Source organism: Hyperolius riggenbachi, chromosome 7, assembly GCF_040937935.1.
Source record: "Hyperolius riggenbachi isolate aHypRig1 chromosome 7, aHypRig1.pri, whole genome shotgun sequence".
Taxonomy (NCBI): Eukaryota; Metazoa; Chordata; class Amphibia; order Anura; family Hyperoliidae; genus Hyperolius; species Hyperolius riggenbachi.
The window spans coordinates 37,780,765-37,798,143 of NC_090652.1; the positions used below are offsets into that span (position 1 = coordinate 37,780,765).

At 47.5% G+C, this 17,379-nt stretch overlaps 1 protein-coding gene across 4 annotated transcripts in view; it reads right to left on the reverse strand.

Annotated features, from left to right (window-relative positions):
* Positions 1–17,379, reverse strand: part of STX1B (syntaxin 1B) — a 138,916-nt gene that overhangs the window by 91,178 nt on the left and 30,359 nt on the right. The gene's annotated exons all lie outside the window — the stretch shown is intronic.

A 17,379-nucleotide genomic window follows, 5' to 3' on the forward strand; every position in this document is an offset into this window, starting at 1 on the left:
ATGGACCCCACAGACCACTGCAGAGGTCAAGAGGTCACCCGCCCCACCTAACACTGCAGCTAACGACCCACAGTGCATGACCGGATCAATAGTCCTGCAGACTCTCCGCAGACCCCCCTCCCCCCGCTCTGACTCTCACACACACACACACGGATACCCTGGGATGATCAGTAATCGATACGCAAACCTCGCCACGGTCAGATCCGCTCTGCGCACAGACTGTTGCTGCTTTGTATCTCTGTAACCATCACCTTGATTTCTTCATCCAAAAATATAAAGAGAGAATTGAGAGCCCACTATGGTAGTATTTAAAGGGAATCTGAAGTGAAAATAAACGTTTATAATGATTTGTATGAGTAGTACAGCTAAGAAACAGAACATTATTAGCACAGATAGGAGTCTCATATTGTTTCCAGGACTGGAAGAGTTAAGAAACTTCAGTTGTTATCTATGCAAAAGAGCTTGTTGAGCGAGGATTGCGGGACGATTCAGGGGAGCCAGCGCTGGACTGCCTGCAGCTACAGAGGTGGGGGAAGCCTCATTGGGACCCTGAGGCTTCCCCCTCCCAAGGTTAGTACCACTCAGGGGACTTTTTTTTTTTAGTACAGAGTCTCTTTAACATTACAAGAGGGGACGGGTTTAAGTTCCCCTAAAAAGTGGTTGCCTGTTGGTAACCCAAACTTGTGAGTATAAATTTACACCTATCTTTTTATTCCAAATTTAATTTTAAAGGATACCCGAACTGACATGTGACATGATGAGATAGACATGTGTACAGTGCCTAGCACACAAATAACTATGCTATGTTCCTTTTTTTCTTTCTCTGCCTGAAAGAGTTAAATGTCAGGTATGTAAGTGGCTGACTCGGTCCTGACTCAGACAGGAAGTGACTACAGTGTGACCCTCACTGATAAAAATTTTCCCCTTTTTGTCTCTTTCTTGCTCTCAGAAGCCATTTTCTGCTAGGAAAGTGTTTTATTGTTGGAATTTCATATCAGTGAGGGTCACACTGTAGTCACTTCCTGACTGAGTCAGCCACTCACACACCTGATATTTAACTCTTTCAGGCAGAGAAAGAAAGAAAGGAACACAGCATAGTTATGTGTGTGCCTGGCACTGTACAAACCTATGTCTATCTCATCATGTCACATGTCAGTTCAGGTATCCTTTAAAGTGACACTGAAGCAGGAAAAAAAACGTATGATATAATGATTTGTATGTCTAGTACGGATAATTAATAAAAAAATTAGTAGCAAAGAAAAGTCTCATCATTTTATTTTCAGTTATATAGCTTTATCTTTATAACATTGCATTATCCTGTCATATTTGCAGTTTAGAAACTACACTCTGTACTTTTAACTATGAAACAGAGCAGAGCTAATGACCCTTTGTAATTCCCTGCAGTAAAACCTTAAGGTGCGTACACACGTCAGATAAAAGTCTTTGGAAAATGAAAGATCACAGACCAATTTTACCCCCTTTCATGTAGTATGAGAGCCATACTCTACACAGTCTATTCTATGGAGCTGAACTCCCCATCAGATAAAAATCTTTGCAAGATGCTGCACACAAAGATGCTGCACACATGCAACAGATCTGTTCCTGCAAAAGATCCTTTCCTGCAAAATGCATTCATAGTCTATGATATCTGCAGATCCTCATACACACCTTGTTTAATGGACATTCATCTGCAGATCAGCCAATTATCTGCTGATCTGAAGATCCAACCTGGTGGATCTGATCTACAGATAATTGTCCGTTAAACAAGGTGTGTATGAGGTCTGCAGATATCATAGACTATGAACAGGGGCGTAACTAGAAATCACTGGGCCCCCCTGCGAATATTTGGATGGGGCCCCCCCCCATAGGTGCCAAATAATCGTAATGGGGCAGCGTTTCACTGTAAATTAATTGTAAAGTGGGCAGCATTTTACCAGACAATCGTAATGTGGGCCAGAAAATCGTAATGTGGGCCTTTAGAAAATCATAATGTGGGCAGAGTTCACCAGAAAATCGTAATGTGGGCACCAGTCACCAGAAATAGTAACGTGAGCAGCAGTCACCAGAAAATTGTAACGTGGGCAGCATTTACCAGACAATCGTAATGTGGGCAGCGTTCACCAGAATATCGTAATGTGGGACAGAAAATCGTAATGTGGGCAGAGTTCACCAGAAAATTGTAACATGGACAGCATTCACCAGACAATCGTAACTTGGGCAGTGTTCACCAGAAAATCGTAATGTGGGCCAGAAAATCGTAATGTGGGCAGCGTTCACCAGAAAATCATAACGTGGACAGCATTCACCAGACAATCGTAACGTGGGCAGTGTTCACCAGAAAATCGTAATGTGGGCCAGAAAATCGCAATGTGGGCAGCAGTCACCAGAAAATCGCCATGTGGGCAGCAGTCACCAGAAAATTGCAATGTGGGCATCAGTCACCAGAAAATCCTAATGTGGGCAGCAGTCACCAGAATATCGTAATGTGGGCAGCAGTCACCAGAAAATCCTAATGTGGGCAGCAGTCAGTCACCAGAATGTCGTAATGTGGGCAGCAGACACCAGAAAATCCTAATGTGGGCAGCAGTCACCAGAAAATTGCAATGTGGGCAGCAGTCACCAGAAAATCGCAATGTGGGCAGCAGTCACCAGAAAATCGTAATGTGGGCAGCATACACCAGAAAATCGTAATGTGGGCAGCAGACACCAGAAAATCGCAATGTGGGCAGCAGACACCTGAAAATCGCAATGTGGGCAGCAGACACCTGAAAATCGCAATGTGGGCAGCAGACACCTGAAAATCGTAATGTGGGCAGCAGACACCTGAAAATCGCAATGTGGGCAGCAGACACCTGAAAATCGCAATGTGGGCAGCAGACACCTGAAAATCGCAATGTGGGCAGCAGACACCTGAAAATCGCAATGTGGGCAGCAGTGACCTGAAAATCGTAATGTGGGCAGCAGACACCTGAAAATCGTAATGAGGGCAGCAGACACCTGAAAATCGTAATGAGGGCAGCAGACACCTGAAAATCGTAATGTGGGGAGCAGACACCTGAAAATCGTAATGTGGGCAGCAGACACCAGAAAATCGTAATATGCCCCCCCCCCCCTGGGGCCCGCTCGGAGTTTTGTGGGTGCTGGAGGGGTGGCAGCATGAGGGGAAAGCCTTGCCCACAGTCGGCGGGGAGAGGGGTAGTTCCCCCCTCTCCCTCACCTCGGGGATCTCCCCTCTGTGCTCCCCTCCAGCTCGTAAGTGTCTGTGGGGCTGTGGTGGGCAGCGAGCGGCGGGCAGATACATACCTGCTTCCGTGCGTTCCATCGGAGACTTCTCCCTCTAGCGGCTGACGTCACTGACGTCAGCCGCTAGAGGGAGAAGTCTCCGATGGAACGCACGGAAGCAGGTATGAATCTGCCCGCCGCGCTGCCCACCACAGCCCCACAGACACTTACGAGCTGGAGGGGAGCACAGAGGGGAGAGCCCCGAGGTGAGGGAGAGGGGGGAACTACCCCTCTCCCCGCCGACTGTGGGCAAGGCTTTCCCCTCATGCTGCCACCCCTCCAGCACCCACAAAACGGCCCCAAGCGGGCCCCAGGGGGGGGCCGGGCCCCCCCGCGGGCGCAGGGGCTGCAGGGCCTATTCCTACGCCCCTGACTATGAATGCATTTTGCAGGAACGGATCTTTTGCAGGAACAGATCTTTTGCAGATAATGATCTGTTAAATGTGTACAGCATCTGTGTGTGCAGCATCTTGCAAATATTTCTATCTGATGGGGAGTTCAGCTCCATAGAATAGACTGTGTAGAGTACGGCTCTCATACTACATGGAAGGGGGTAAAATTGGTCTGTGATCTTTCATTTTCCAAAGACTTTTATCTGACGTGTGTACCCACCTTTACACAAACAAGAAACAGTGAGAGACAGGTTGAGATAAGTGCTTCAGAAAAAAGCACTGTAGCTGACCAAGCTTGGTTGGAGAGCTCAGGGTAGGCTAATGACTCTTTGAACTTTTCTCTGCAGAAAAAACATAAACAAAGATGAAACAATGAGAGACGGGTGAGATAAGAGCTTCAAAAGACAGTGCTGTCCACGACTTTACAAAGTCGCAGAGCTCAAAGAAGCTCTTTTGCATAGATAACAACTGACGTTTCTTAAAGGGACTCCGAGCAGTGCAGAAACTATGGAAAGATGCATATCATTTTAAAGCTCTCTTTCTCCTCTTTTCAGTGATATATAAACCACCGCCCTATGCCTTTTAGTTTTCGCTATTTTCGCGATCGAAATTGCAGCGCCCGCAACTTCGATCGTGAAAATAGAGAAAACTAAAAGGCATAGGGCGACGATTTAGGTGTCGCCAGAAAGAGGAGAAAGAGAGCTTTAAAATGATATCCATCTTTCCATAGTTATATTGTATTACACAGGGCGACTTTTTCTCAAAGTCAGCAACTCCATTCAGCAGAAAAAGTCGTCCTGTGTAATACAATATAACTATGGAAAGATGGATATCATTTTAAAGCTCTCTTTCTCCTCTTTCTGGCGACACCTAAATCGTCGCCCTATGCCTTTTAGTTTTCTCTATTTTCACGATCGAAGTTGCGGGCGCTGCAATTTCGATCGCGAAAATAGCGAAAACTAAAAGGCATAGGGCGGTGGTTTATATATCATTGGAAAGAGGAGAAAGAGAGCTTTAAAATGATATGCATCTTTCCATAGATTCTGCACTGCTCGGAGTCCCTTTAACTCTTCCTGTACTGGAAAGAATATGAGACTCATATCTGTTTTATTTCTTAGCAGTACTACACATACAAATCATTATATCATACATTTATTTTCACTTCAGGTTCCCTTTAAGGTCGCATTCACAGTGGGACGTTATGGTTGCACGTTATAAAGTCTTATAACGCAGCTTATCGCACTGCAATGCTAAACCTATCTGCTGTTCACAATGCGACATTAAAGTTGCGTTAAAAATATTGCGTTGTGGTAACTCACTGCTTGCAGTGCTTTACCTCTTAAAGGAAAAAACTTAAGTCAACTATAAAAAATGAGATTTACTCACCTGGGGCTTCCCTCAGCCCCCAGCAGCCGACCGGTGCCCTTGCAGCCCCGCTCTGACGCTCCAGGACCCGCCGGCGAACACTTCCGCTTTGGCCGTCACCGGCCGACAGGCATGGGAACGCGAGTGATTCTTCGCGTTCCCAGCCTGTATATCGCCCCCTATGCTGCTATTGCTAGTGTTCGCCGGCGGGTCCTGGAGCGTCAGAGCGGGGCTGCGAGGGCACCGGTCGGCTGCTGGAGGCTGAGGGAAGCCCCAGGTGAGTAAATATCATTTTTTATAGTTGACTTAAGTTTTCCTTTAACGCAGACACGTTGCGACTTTAACGTCGCATTAAACCGCAACGTCCCACTGTGAATGCGACCTAAAAGTGAAAATGAATAAAAGGGGGGAGTAACTCTTAAAAATCTATAATTGTGTACTGCAAAAATTGTAAGACGTTTCGTGGGACCAATGTCACTTCCTCAGGAGCAGCTTTTCTGAAATCAAAGCGAGGGTGGAATCTCCATCTTCATCCAAAGCTTTAGTGCCGGTTCTCACAGATGGTTGCCAGGCGGCGTCCATACATATCGTTTACCGCTGGCATCCACAGTGTCACGCCGTGAGATGAATGGCAGCGTTCATCTCAATGCATTAACCTTCGATTTCACAAGCACTGCGGTCAATCGAATTTTCCGAGACGTTGCATGTGGCTTCTAGCGCCTGCGGCGTTTGCGGTTCTCTATCCAGTTAGGGGCTCAAAACGTGGCGTGGCAAAAGAACCGGAAATGTTTTTGGAGTGTTTTGTATGGATTGTTCAGATTACACATTTTTTAGCGTGCATAAAAATGAAGTTCATTTACATGAAATAGTTTGTAATGAACTTCAAAATGACATGATTTTTCACAAACCAAATGAGATTTTTCTGCATTTACACTGACTTAGATTACATGCGATTGGCACAACACACTTGAAAAAAATGCAGCACAGCTGCGCGATTTTAAAAAGACAGAAAAATCCGATCTGAAAAATCAATCGCACATGAATGCAAGTCGAATGTGATGTCATTGACTTGCATTAGAGCTACAACGAACGTGAATCTGCAGAAACGCAAACCGCACACAAATTCTGTTGTGTGTGAATGGCCCTGAAACTTACAAAAGGTTTTTCTGCCTCTATCCCCCCCCCCCCCCCCCCCCGTCCCTTTCCCCAGGAAATGGGCTGAATTAAGAGGGAGAAGTTCCGCAACTTTCTTCAGTACTCCAGGATTGCCTCTTCCCTCTGTCCCATTGATTCTTCACTCTTTATAAAGCCCTTTTCACAGTCTCTGATATTGATCAGGTGATGAAGGGTAAAGATTTCTGCTTAGACAAGGCACAACATTCAGACACTTTTGCTCCAAAATCAAGGTACAGAGTATGAGGGTCAGGCAGAGGGAAAGAGGACATTCATACAGCCATTTGTGCATCATATTAATATCAGGATATAATCAAAATAAGCTCATAGGCTTAGTGCACTCCAGAGCGGTTCGGCTGCGGTTTGCGATCCGCTTGCGGGTGCGGATCCGCTAGGGTAATGTATTTCAATGGGCTGGTGCACACCAGAGCGGGAGGCGTTTTGCAGAAACGCATACTCCCGGGCTGCTGCAGATTTTGGATTGCGGATGCGTTTCTGCCTCAATGTTAAGTATAGGAAAAATGCAAACCGCTCTGAAAAATGGCACATCAGAGCGGTTTGCCAGGCGTTTTTTGTTACAGTAGCTGTTCAGTAACAGCTTTCAGGGGCAAACCCAGGATTTTCAAGGGGGGGATTCCTGAAAGGTCTCCCTCAGCCACACACAATGCAGTATAATAATGTGGTAGGACATCATGCTGGGTACACACAATGCAATTTCCCACCCGACTGACAGGATCTGACGATTACTTCCTAACTGTCCGATCTGCTCTCAATCGACAACGGGATCAATCAGGAGCAGTTTGGATACAAATAATAATGAGGACAGCTGACATTGGTAATGAAGGGGAAAGTGAAGTTGTCACACAGCAGGGCACAGGGCTGTGCTCATACCAGACTCTGTTAAGTTCCCCAGAGCTGCTCCATGCTCTGTACACACACTGCGGCTCCATGCTCTGTACACACACTGCTGCCCCATGCTCTGTACACACACTGCTGCTCCATGCTCTGTACACACACTGCGGCTCCATGCTCTGTACACACACTGCGGCTCCATGCTCTGTACACACAATGCTGCCCCATGCTCTGTACACACACTGCTGCTCCATGCTCTGTACACACACTGCGGCTCCATGCTCTGTACACACGCTGCTGCTCCATGCTCTGTACACACACTGCTGCTCCATGCTCTGTACACACACTGCGGCTCCATGCTCTGTACACACACTGAGGCTCCATGCTCTGTACACACGCTGCTGCTCCATGCTCTGTACACACACTGCGGCTCCATGCTCTGTACACACACTGCTGCTCCATTCTCTGTACACACGCTGCTGCTCCATTCTCTGTACACACGCTGCTGCTCCATTCTCTGTACACACGCTGCTGCTCCATTCTCTGTACACACGCTGCTGCTCCATGCTCTGTACACACACTGCTGCTCCATGCTCTGTACACACACTGCGGCTCCATGCTCTGTACACACACTGCGGCTCCATGCTCTGTACACACACTGCGGCTCCATGCTCTGTACACACAATGCTGCCCCATGCTCTGTACACACGCTGCTGCCCCATGCTCTGTACACACACTGCGGCTCCATGCTCTGTACACACGCTGCTGCTCCATGCTCTGTACACACGCTGCTGCTCCATGCTCTGTACACACACTGCGGCTCCATGCTCTGTACACACACTGCGGCTCCATGCTCTGTACACACAATGCTGCCCCATGCTCTGTACACACGCTGCTGCTCCATGCTCTGTACACACGCTGCGGCTCCATGCTCTGTACACACGCTGCTGCTCCATTCTCTGTACACACGCTGCTGCTCCATTCTCTGTACACACGCTGCTGCTCCATTCTCTGTACACACGCTGCTGCTCCATTCTCTGTACACACGCTGCTGCTCCATGCTCTGTACACACACTGCGGCTCCATGCTCTGTACACACACTGAGGCTCCATGCTCTGTACACACACTGCGGCTCCATGCTCTGTACACACACTGCGGCTCCATGCTCTGTACACACACTGCGGCTCCATGCTCTGTGCACACACTGCGGCTCCATGCTCTGTACACACACTGCGGCTCCATGCTCTGTACACACGCTGCGGCTCCATGCTCTGTACACACGCTGCTGCTCCATGCTCTGTACACACACTGCTGCTCCATGCTCTGTACACACACTGCTGCTCCATGCTCTGTACACACGCTGCTGCTCCATGCTCTGTACACACGCTGCTCCATGCTTTGTACACACACTGCTGCTCCATGCTCTGCACACACGCTGCTGCTCCATGCTCTGTACACATACTGCTGCTCCATGCTCTGTACACACACTGCTGCTCCATGCTCTGTACACACGCTGCTGCTCCATGCTCTGTACACACGCTGCTCCATGCTTTGCACAAACACTGCTGCTCCATGCTCTGTACACACGCTGCTCCATGCTTTGCACAAACACTGCTACTCCATGCTCTGTACACACGCTGCTGCTCCATGCTCTGTACACATACTGCTGCTGCTCCATGCTCTGTACACACACTGCTGCTCCATGCTCTGTACACACGCTGCTGCTCCATGCTCTGTACACACGCTGCTCCATGCTTTGCACAAACACTGCTGCTCCATGCTCTGTACACACGCTGCTCCATGCTTTGCACAAACACTGCTACTCCATGCTCTGTACACACGCTGCTGCTCCATGCTCTGTACACATACTGCTGCTGCTCCATGCTCTGTACACACACTGCTGCTCCATGCTCTGTACACACGCTGCTGCTCCATGCTCTGTACACACGCTGCTCCATGCTTTGCACAAACACTGCTGCTCCATGCTCTGTACACACGCTGCTCCATGCTTTGCACAAACACTGCTACTCCATGCTCTGTACACACGCTGCTGCTCCATGCTCTGTACACATACTGCTGCTGCTCCATGCTCTGTACACACACTGCTGCTCCATGCTCTGTACACACGCTGCTGCTCCATGCTCTGTACACACGCTGCTCCATGCTTTGCACAAACACTGCTGCTCCATGCTCTGTACACACGCTGCTCCATGCTTTGCACAAACACTGCTACTCCATGCTCTGTACACACGCTGCTGCTCCATGCTCTGTACACATACTGCTGCTGCTCCATGCTCTGTACACACACTGCTGCTCCATGCTCTGTACACACGCTGCTGCTCCATGCTCTGTACACACGCTGCTCCATGCTTTGCACAAACACTGCTGCTCCATGCTCTGTACACACGCTGCTCCATGCTTTGCACAAACACTGCTGCTCCATGCTCTGTACACACGCTGCTCCATGCTTTGCACAAACACTGCTACTCCATGCTCTGTACACACGCTGCTGCTCCATGCTCTGTACACACGCTGCTGCTCCATGCTCTGTACACACGCTGCTCCATGCTTTGTACAAACACTGCTGCTCCATGCTCTGTACACACGCTGCTCCATGCTTTGCACAAACACTGCTACTCCATGCTCTGTACACACGCTGCTGCTCCATGCTCTGTACACACGCTGCTGCTCCATGCTCTGTACACACGCTGCTCCATGCTTTGTACAAACACTGCTGCTCCATGCTCTGTACACACGCTGCTGCTCCATGCTCTGTACACATACTGCTGCTGCACCCAAAGTCAGCTGTATCATGGAAAGAAAGGGGGCAGTGCTGTGAGCTGCAGGATGCCTGCAGATATTCTGGTGTCTCAACTTGCGTTTGTCCCCAGACACTGCACCGGCCCTGGTCTGAGGGGGGATTCTAGGAAGCTGTAATCCCCCCTTGCGTTTGCCAATGGCTTTAGGCCGCGTTCACATTACAAACACGGACGGGCACGCACGCGGAACGCAACGCGTACGAACACACGCCATCCGCGTTTGTATGCGTTGCGTGGCTGATCCCATCACTGAAAAGTGAATGGGACAGCCACGCGTTTTGGCAAAAAATGCGTGCAGCATGCGTTCCCGGACCGCACAGGTCCGGAACGCATGCAGTGTGAACATCAGACAGTGCACTCTATGCACTGTCTGATGTCGTGCGTGTCAGCCACCTGCACGCGTTTCCAAAACGCGGCTGGAAACGCGTGCAGTGTGAACGGGGCCTTACTGTAACAATACATGAAATCTACTACACCAAAAACGCTTCACAAAACCGCAAAATGCTAGCTGAAACGCTACAGAAAAAGAAGAGAAAGCGTTTCAAAATCTGCTAGCATTTTGCGGATCTGCTAGCGGTTTTTGATGTGCACCAGGCCTTATAATTATAAGTTATTGAGATTTCAGCCTTATTACATAAAAAGCTATAATGTCGTATTCCTATTAGTGCTAATCGGGGACATACGTTGCTGTACATATTATTAAGTTTACTTAAATGTCTTAAAATGCAACGCATGCAAATTACTGATCTGCAGATCCTAAGGGCCCGTTTCCACTCTCGCGGAAACGGCCGCGAATCCGCAGAGTTTCCCCGCAGGCAAATCGCGCGGGGAAACTCTGCCATAGGGGACAACGGCGCCGCCGGCCGAATCGCTTGCAGTAGCGATTCGGCCGGAAACCCCCACAGAATTCGCGGCGGAGGCTGCGATTCCCATAGCCGTGCATGGCACGGCTGATGGGAATCGCCTGCGATCCCGCCCACCCGCTCAGTGCCGGCGTGCGTCTACGAGACGCACGCCAAACTAGTGGAAACGAGCCCTAATACACACCTGGTTTAACAGACTTCATCCGCATATCTGGCAATCATCTGCAGATCTGAAAATCCATCCTGGTGGATCTGATCTGCAGATGAATGTCTGTTAAACTAGGTGTGTATGATGATCTGCAGATCTCATAGACTATGAATGCATTTTGGAGGAATGGATCTTTTGCAGGAACAGATCTTTTGCAGATAATGATCTTTTGAATGTCTACAGCATCTTTGTGTGCAGCATCTTGCAAAGATTTTATCTGATGGGGAGTGCAGCTCCATAGAATAGACTGTGTAGAGTATGGCTCTCATACTACATGGAAGGGGGTAAAATTGGTCTGTGATCTTGCATTTTCCAAAGACTTTTATCTCAAGTGTGTATGAAGCATAATAGTAAACCAACTGCAGTGTGTGCTGATCCCTGCTACCCCCAGTATGTATCATATAACCTGTTACTCTGTGCCTATACGAGTAGTAAATAAGCTTCAGTGTGTGCTAACCTCTCCTACCCCCAGTATCTATATTATAACATGTTACTCTGTATCTATACTGATAGTAAACTAACTGCAGTGTGTGCTGATCCCTGCTACCCCCAGTATGTATCATATAACCTGTTACTCTGTGTCTATACTGATAGTAAAGTAACAGCAGTTTGTACTGATCCCTGTAGTGCAGTGTTCCTCAACCCTGTCCTCAAGGTCCACCAACAGTGCATGTATTGTAGAAATCCACACAGGTAGTTAATCAGCTCTGCTGATACACTAATTACCTAACCTGTGGTCATATGCCAGTATATTTTAAAACAGCCAAGGTCAGTAAAGCAAGTATATGTCATTCCTATGCACTGAAGCCTTACTCTATAGCATTTACCCCCACCTAAGCATGCTAACACTTAAAGGACAACTTAAAGAGAACCTGTACTTAGTAAAAATATTTAAAATAAACACATGAGGTAACTTCAAATGAACATTACATAGTTACCTCGCCATCAGTTCTTCTCAGAAGCTCAGCATTTTCTTCTGACAATAATCCCTTCCAGTTCTGACAATATTTTATCAGATCTGAAATATATCAGTTGCTGTCAGTAAAATATCAGTTGCTGTCAGTTATAGGTGAGAGGAAAACTGATGTACCAGGTAATGTCCATGTTTCCCTATGGCTCAAGTGGGCGATGTTACAGTTTAACTTTGTGCTGACCAGAAAGCTGTTATGGGTAATGGCCATTTTCAAAATGGAGGACGGAAAATTCCCTTGATCACAGTGAACAAACAGGACACGGGACAGGAGAAAGACACTGAGGAGTAGACTACATGGAAGGTAAGTATGACTTGTGTATGCTTATTTGGACTTTTAATTTTCAGTTCAGGTTTTCTTTAAGTGAGAAGAATATGGAGGCTGCCATATTTGCTTCCTTTTAAACTATACCAGTTGCCTGGCAGCCCTGCCGATCTATTTGGCTGCAGTGGTGTCTGAATCACATAAGAAACAAGCATGCAGCTAATCCTGTCAGATCTGACAATAATGTCAGAAACGCCTGATCTGCTGCATGCTTGTTCAGGGGCTATGGCTAAAAGTATTAGAGGCAGAGGATCCACAGGACAGCCAGGTAACTGGTATTGCTTAAAAGATAATAAATATGGCAGCCTCCATATGCTTCTCACTTCCGTTGCCCTTTACAGCGTGGCCCTGCTGGATTTTGTGACTCCCACAGAGCAGAATTCCCGACACCCCAATCAATGATTTTCCATGAGCTGTTTTCTGTCCCCTCCCAGCACCCCCAGCGGTGCACAATACAGCGGAATAATGCTCCCGGTGTATGAATTTTCACCGCGGCGGCAGAGAATAGGCACATTTATTTTACGCTTCGTAACTCAGGGTCCGTCTCGGAGAGAGAGGAGAGGGGACAATTCATTTCACAGGATCTCCTATTAGTGCATGACGTTCAATTAATTAGAACACCTTCATTTGTGCCCCCCTTCCTGCGCTCTGCGGCGTTCTGGTACATGCGGGCTCTGGCTGTTGCTTAAAGAGGAACTGTCGCGAAAATCTTAAAATGTAAAACACATACAAATAAGAAGTACATTTCTCCCAGAGTAAAATGAGCCATAAATGACTTTTCTCCTATGTTGCTGTCACTTACAATAGGTAGTAGAAATCTGACATTACCGACAGGTTTTGGGCTAGTCCATCTCTTCATGGGGGATTCTCAGCATGGCCTTTATCCTTTATAAAGACATTCCCTGAAAAAGATGCTGGACAATGATGCTGGACAGCCTCCCTGCTCACTGTACACTTTTTTGGCAGTTGGACGAAGCAACTGCCATTCACAAGTGCATTTAAAAATGAAGAAGACCTTAAAGTGTAACTGTCGGGCATAAAGTCAAAAATCAATTCTTTATTTTTATCTTGTAAACAAGTAATAAGAATGCTAATCGGGCAATCCAAAAGTTAAAATCTATTACTTTTCTTGTTTATAAATGACCATACCCCAGTTTACCTGACTCTTATTTAGTACATTGCCGCACAAAGGAAGTTGCAGGGCATGCTGGGTTGTCCTTTTTTGCTTCTATACATTAGTTTAGTCTGAGGGGAAATAAAGAAGCAAAAAAAAAGACAACCCAGCATGCCCTGCAACTTCCTTTGTGCAACAACGTACCAAATAAGAGTCAGGTAAACTGGGGAATGATCATTTATAAACAAGAAAAGTAATAGTGATTTTAACTTTTAGATTGCCTGGTTAGTATTCGTATTACTTGTTTACCAGATAAAAATAAAGAATTGATTTTTGACTTTATGCCCGACAGTTACACTTTAAGGTCTTCTTCATTTTTAAATGCACTTGTGAACCCCCTATGAGAAGGTGGGCTAGTCCAAAATCTGTCCGTAATGTCAGATTTCTACTACTTACTGTAAGCGACAGCAACATAGGAGAAAAGTAATTTATGGCTTATTTAACTCCGGAAGAAACGTACTTCTTATTTGATATGTTAACATGTATTTTAAATTTTAAGATTTTCGTGACAGAGGTCCTTTAAAGTGACACCGAAGTAAAAAAAAAAAAAACAACTTATGATATAATGAATTATATGTGTTGAGTGGATAATTAATAGAACATTAGTAGCAAAGAAAAGAGTCTCATATTTTTATTTTCAGTTTTATAGCTGTATTTTTATAACATTGCATCATTCTCTAATATTTGCAGTTTTCAAACTACACTCTGCATTTTAAACTGGCAAACAGAGCAGAGCTAATGACCCTTTGAACTTCTCTGCAGTAAAATGTTACCTTAAGTTGTCTTTCACTGTTTCTTTGATGTATAAGTGCTTCAGAAAATTGCATTGCTCTCTGACTACATTAGTCGGAGAGCCCAGAGAAGCTCTTTTGAATAGACAACAAGTGAAGTTTATTAACTCATCCTGTACTGGAAACAATATGAGACTCATATCTGTGCTGCTAATGTATTGTTTCTTAGCTGTACTATACATACAATTCATTATATCATAAGTATATTTTCATTTCAGATTCCCTTTAAGACGAACACGTAACAACCCCCCCCCACACCATCGGATCCCCCCTCCCATCCCCCCACACACAGAAGTTTCCCCCCTTGTCTCCTAGAAACGCACCACGGCACGACTAATCGCAGCAACCCCAAAGCGACTATCCTGACCTCTGGAAGCCCCTAATTATTATATTCCTGACAAGCTTGCAGACCGCAGCTCCCTGAATCACGAGATTAGGCCGCTAATGCCTCTCAGTCCCCACCTGCTATTAATCTTTCTCGGAATTACGAGTCCTGCAGGGACCGGGACTGACACACTGTACACTTATACCTATTTTTTATTCAGGAGAGTAGATAAGTGTGTGTGTGCGTGTGTGGGGGGAGGGGGGGGGGGCACCAGGGATGACTGCGGGAGTAGAACTTAGAGGCTTCCCAGAGAAGCAGTATGACGTTCTGCTATGCGAGGACAGGCCGTCCCTGTCTACCGACCATACTCTGACCTTCAGGACAGCTGGGGAAATACACTGCTGCCAAATCCTGTATGTGCATGAAGGTAGGGGAGACAGAGAGGGAGGGAGAGAGACTGTGAAAGGGAGGGAGAGAGACTGGATGAGGGAGGGAGACTGAGAGAAGGAGTGAGAGAGACTGGGTGGGGGAGGGAGAGAGACTGTGAGTGGGAGGGAGAAAGACTGGGAGAGGGAGAGAGAGGGACTGAGAGACTGGGTGGGGGAGGGAGAGAGACTGTGAGTGGGAGGGAGAAAGACTGGGAGAGGGAGGGAGAGAGACTGGATGAGGGAGGCAGAGAGAGTGGGAGAGGGAGGGAGGGAGAGAGACTGAGAAGTAGGGAGAGAGACGTGTGAGGGAGGGAGAGTGGGAGAGGGAGGGAGGGAGAGGGACTGTGGCCTTGGCAATGCTAAATGTATTTGGTCCTGCCAATAAAGCTTATTTGGATTTGGACTGTGAGAGGGATAGAGAGAGACTGGGAGAGGGAGGGAGATAGATTGGATGAGAGAGAGAGTGGGAGAGGGAGAGAGAGTGGGAGAGGGAGGGAGAGAGACTGGGTGAGGGAGAGAGGGGGACTGAGAGAAGGAGTGAGAGAGACTGGGTGGGGGAGGGAGAGAGGCTTTGAGAGGGAGGGAGAGAGACTGGATGAGGGAAGGAGAGAGAGTGGGTGAGGAAGAGAGAGTGACTGAGAGAAGGAGGGAGAGAGACTGGGTGGGGAAAGGGAGAGAGACTGTGAGAGAGAGGGAGAGAGACTGGTTGAGGGAGGGAGAGAGACTGGGTGAGGGAGAGAGAGGGACTGAGAGAAGGAGGGAGAGAGACTGGGTGGGGGAGGGAGAGAGACTGTGAGAGGGAGGGAGAGAGACTGGGAGAGGGAGGGAGAGAGACTGGATGAGGTAGGGAGAGTGGGAGAGGGAGGGAGGAAGACTGTGAGAGGTAGGGAGAGAGACTGGGTGAGGGAGAGAGAGTGGGAGAGGGAGGGAGGGAGGAAGGGAGAGGGACTGAGAGAAGGAGGGATAGAGACTGGATGGGGGAGGGAGAGAGAGTGGGAGAGGGAGGGAGGGAGATAGACGGTGAGAGGGAGGGAGAGAAACTGGATGAGGGAGGCAGAGAGACTAGGAGAGGGAGGGAGAGAGACTGGGTAAGGGAGAGAGAGGGACTGAGAGAAGGAGGGAGAGAGACTGGGGGGAGGGAGAAAGCCTGGGAGAGGGAGAGAGACTGGATGTAGGAGGATGCGAGACTGGGAAAGGGAGAAAGAATGAGAAAAGGAGGGATGCCAAGAGAGACTGGGAAAGGAAGGAAGAGAACCAAGAGAAGGAGGAGGAGCGACTAAGAGAGAGAGCGGGAGATAGACTTTGGAAAAGGGAAGCTACCCTCTTCCAAACTATGGAAAGGTACTAATCTATGGTGACCTAAATGCCAGTGCAGGAACAGTAAAAGCTTACATCAGCTCAGGTGGCAATATTCAAATGTTTGGACCTGAGACCCAGGACCCTGAAGCCATACAGAAAGATAGAAACAGCTATGACAGAATAGTCCATAAGAATGGGAGACGAGTGCTGAACATCTGCAGAGGTCTAGGACTTCACATCCAACTTGACAAACCAAGAGAGACTCCCGAGCGAGATTCATACTAAACTCCCATGTAGGCAATGACGTGGTGGACTATGCCATCAGTGATCACCATGCATCCATGTCACCCCCTCCAATCACATCTGTCAGATCACAACCAAATCCCGCTATACATCACCTTCTCAAGCAAACCTTTTTGTACTACTACATCTAGTCGGCCTATATAACCTGCCAGCTACCTTTAACCGGTTTTAGAGAATCAACTGTTGAGGTTCTCAACAGACCAGATGTAATACTGCTGCTTCTGGACTAACATATACCTATGACCACGACCAACAAGGTGTGCAGCAAGCAGCAAAGGACGTCAAACAAATATTACACACCATTGCAGAAATGGCCAACATAAGACAGATCAACCGAGAGAGGCAATCAAAGAAATACTCAAATAAATGTGAATGCAGGTCCCTACGTGTATTGCCAAATCAAAAACACAGATATCCAAATACCATAGAATTGAGGGTAGCACATAATGGCATACAGCCTCAATATAAAGTGAGCCTTGCAAAGAAAAAACAAAACCGCATCCAAAGTTGACCCCAACAGCTTGAAGAATCTCCGCAAGACAACTAATTTTGGGAGACCTGAAACAAACTGGCAAAAGGTCCAAACAAAATAATTAGCACACACAAAAAGTCAAAGTCTAGGTGCACTACTTCAAAGACTAAAGCCTCATACACACACCTGACTCAAGATCGCCTCAGCCGGCAATCAGGCATGTGTACGGCACCCAACAACCGCCGACGCCCAACCCACGAGACGGATCTACCCGACCCCAGTGGCACTGATACTTTTGTTTGCACCGCTCCCCCGCACCTCCACGTTTCACAGTTGGT